Raw genomic sequence first — 4,149 nt, 5'->3', positions numbered from 1 at the left:
ACATTTAATAGTTAACAAAAGTTTGTTTACACTGCTAAACCTTACAGTAATATTTGAAATGGAAGAAAAAGTTGTGTTTTGTCATCGGTTAGGATGAACTCTTGGCCACATTGTTGTTGCGTAATGAATCTATCAGCTGTCAAATCAGTATAATCACCTAAGCCTAGATAGAGCACATGTTAACAAGCAGTATCAGACCTGTTTGGCTGATATTCTTAGAAAGACTTGATAGTGTTAAAATAGCAAGAAAAGTGTAGCAAATTATGTAGAAAAAGAACCTCATCCCCACATGACAGTAATATAAAAGACTTTAGAGAACTAGATGCTTTAATTCATTGCTTTATTGAATCACAGATTTATTTATCAAATATTTGGGCACCTGCTACATGCTGAGCATTGTGGTTCTTGCTGGGAATACACAAATGGACAGAAAGACGGAGTTTGTACCCACATAGAAATTATAGACTAGATGAAGATACAGGTGATTAATTACAAAAAAAAGTGATAGGTACAATTTTAGAGGTAAAATGATACCATAGAGTAGATAGACAAGGTGTCTCATACAGTGTGTGAGGTTATAAAAATCCTTCTAGAGGATGTACTCAATGAATGAGACATAGAGGTTAAACTAGGTTAGGTAGAAAAAAGAGAAAGGAGGAAGCAAAGAACAATCTCTGCAGAGGGATCAGGCTTGAAGACAAGCAAGACATGGCTTGTTTAAGGAAACAAAATCTATAACTTTTACTACCTTGTTAAATGACACTAGATGAATCACATGGGTCTAAAGGTGAATAGTGCTATTTAGTTTGCACAGAAGAAACAATTCAGTAAAAAAAATGTGCCCCAAATTCTGGATAAACATGAACTTTCACACCCAATTAAGCAAAATAAATCTCAGGAAAAAAATCATTTCAAGTTTGCTACCTCTCCCTAATCTCACATGATTTATTTGTTCACAGATTGGTACATTCTAGAAGCAACTAAAATGAAACATTTCCTTCCTAATATGCTTGACACATTTACTAGACAATAAAGGACTATCTGGGTCTTTATCTGCAGAAAATATTGGAGAGAGAAGTTGTTTTGATTGTATGAAACTTTTTTAAAGGGGAAAAACTGACCAGCAAATAATTCTCTTATGCAGCTCTTAAAGCTTCCCATCTACCTTATCCAACAGATGGCCTCTCTCTCTCTCTACCTACCTGTATATATATACATACACATAAATATGACAACATATTTAATCAGAGATTATATTCATATAATACAAAACATTAACATATACATGCAATACTTCACTTTTTATAATAGTTTGATTCACTGGAAAGGCGTATATTGGAATTTTTCATTTCAGTTTAATTTAGATTTATGTTAGTAAAGAAAGATTTCTTGCTGGCTTACATAACAACTGTTTTAAAACTGCAGATATCATTCTTGTAGTTATCTAAATTTTTAATTATATAATCTATATGTTTACTCTGATTTTTTACATCTCATTAATTTTAGCAAGGTGGATACTTGCAAATGGCATGTCATAAAGCTATTTCAAAGCCAGAGTGAGCTGTTTTCATATATTTTATGAAATCATGATAGCCCCACCTCAGAAATATAGTCTAAACCTGTTTATTTTTCTTCTATCCAAACCACACACAGGACTTATTTGAATGATGAGCAGGTGCTTCCTCACTGGTCTGGGCCTGGAATATTCTTCTTCAGGGGAATAGTTGTCCCTAGTTATTTGCACAGTTGCCTCCAACATCACCTCCTTGGTGAGAAATCCCATCTTCCGCTTAAATGAAGTTCTTAATCAGTCACTCTCTTGTCTTGTTTGGTTTATTTTCACAAAAAAATGTATGATTTAATCTTGTTTATCAGTTGTTTATTTTCAACACTCCCACCACTAAAATCTCAAAAGTGACCTCTGTCTTGTTCTCCTCACCCTTGTATGCTTAATGCCTACAACAGATTGGAGAAGTATTTGTCGAAGAGATCAGTGTGATGTCAGGCATCCTATGACTCTAACAGGTCATTTTGGTACCTCTGAACCCGTAGGTCCCATATTAGGCCTTTTTGTAAAGTAAAATGACCACAAGATACCAGATTTTATAAGAACTTTGCATGTATTCATGGAAACAAACCAACCACTTAAATTCTCTACTATTCCAACAAAATACATATACAAATGTGTGCACGTGTGCTTAAGAGCACACAGGCAAGAATGCACTGTCAAGGACTTTCACAACCAATGGTTTCAAGTTGTGGGGAGTATGAATTGAGTCAAATTGTCATGTTTGACTCTGGGATACCGAGTATGCCGAGTCTCTAGGATACTTCTGGGGACCTAGAGTCGGGTTGGGTAATTTGTTGATTCTGTAGTTAGCTCGTTTGTTGATTCTGCACATTTGTTGATTCTGTGTTTATTTTAGGAAGGATAACTACATCACTGAGAAAATGGACAAAGTTCTACACGAGCTCTGTTGCTTTACTTGCCTCTGTTCTCATCTACTCCTTATTCTGATCTCACATGATTTATTTGTTTTCACATGATTTATTTGTTCTCACATGATTTACTGTTCAAAAAAAGGGAGTATTAAATTATTCAGAGAGAGAAGCATGACGAGCCCTGAGCTAGTCCATAGGTCACCAGGTTAGTGTATTTTTAAAGGAAACATCCCATACTGTGTAATATTTATTTGACTGCTTCTCTTCCAAGAATCCAGGAATATAAGTGACCTCCAAGAAGTGTTTTTCTTTATGTCTCTCCATCTTTCTTTTGTTCCCCGCTTCTATCTCTTTCTCTTCACTTTCCTGAATGTGCTGGACACTGTGGTATAGTAAAGATCAAAATTTAGTTTCAAAAGAAGGTTAGAGACTTGATTAGTCATGAGACTCACTGTACAGGTGCTGTCACCAAGCCTTACCACATTTTGCACTGAAGGAGAGTTTAAAGAAAGGTATTTCTTGCCATTTATTATTTTCATGTGTATCCCAAGGAAACTCTGTGGGCAGCAGGGGTGACTGGCAGGGCAAAATTTAGAATTTCAGAGCCCTTGGCTACAAAATCATTACATGCTACCAAAATCCAACCTCTGCCCTAATGCTTAGAATAATGGCACCATATTTCTGGAGATACCCTTGAGATGCACACCCATTTAAAAATAATTTTTAAATTGCATTTGAATTCAGGGTTTTTTTTTTTTTGTTCATTCATTTAGTTTCCTAATTTATTCCCATTAAAGGAAACATTCTCCTAGGAAAAAACAGTTCCTTGCACACTCTAGGCTCTTCTATGAGACGTTCTCAAAACCAATATTAGTTTTCTTCAATGCTTTCTCATTATAGAAAGCAGATAAAAAAGGCATAAAAATTTAGGAACATATCTAACCTAATTTTGAAACTTAGTTATAATAGCATAATTTCGAATTTATTTTTATAACTTTTACTGATTTCTCTTTTGTCTTATATTCCCAAACTGTCTTTAGATAAATATTCCTTATTATTTCAGCTCTATATTATATGTATCCCTACTGCACTAGTCTGCAATCACTCCCCATGACATATTTGGTCCCTTTACTACTTGGAATCCTGGATCTTTGTTTCCCAGTTCAACATTTTGAGGTTCAGTGATTAAGCTTTCTACTTTGTCTAATGGAAATCAGCATTCTTAGCTTTGGAATATTTGCTAACCATTATCAACATTATGTAATGTTCTATGAATGGTATGGATTACTACTCACAAATATTCTATTAGTTTTTTTTCTAGCATAAAAGTAGCATAAACTACTTTTTTCATGATATAATGTTGATCTTTAAATTCTGCCATTATTTATGAGATCATTTTCAGTCTTTAAGTTTTGAGATATTTTAAAACTTTCAAATAATGTTAACATCTGGCATGATCCAAGCACTGACTTTCAGTGTCTAGACTCTCTAGTGTTTGGGAGATTGGCGTGAAGAAAATAAACTGGTTGATAGGTTCAGCCTGGGCTCTGGTACAGCCTGTCCAGCTCACACTGTTGTAATGATCCAACTCTGCAAACAATTTGAAAGATTAAGGCACATAATTTATTTATAGGTTTGATCTGCTTTTCCTTTTTATTGCCTTAAGATCTTGCTACACCCATTCTTTATTCCCTCTCACAGGACATG

Source organism: Saimiri boliviensis, chromosome 3 (assembly GCF_048565385.1).
Source record: "Saimiri boliviensis isolate mSaiBol1 chromosome 3, mSaiBol1.pri, whole genome shotgun sequence".
In the NCBI taxonomy this organism is placed as follows: domain Eukaryota; kingdom Metazoa; phylum Chordata; class Mammalia; order Primates; family Cebidae; genus Saimiri; species Saimiri boliviensis.
This window is presented reverse-complemented; position numbering follows the sequence as displayed.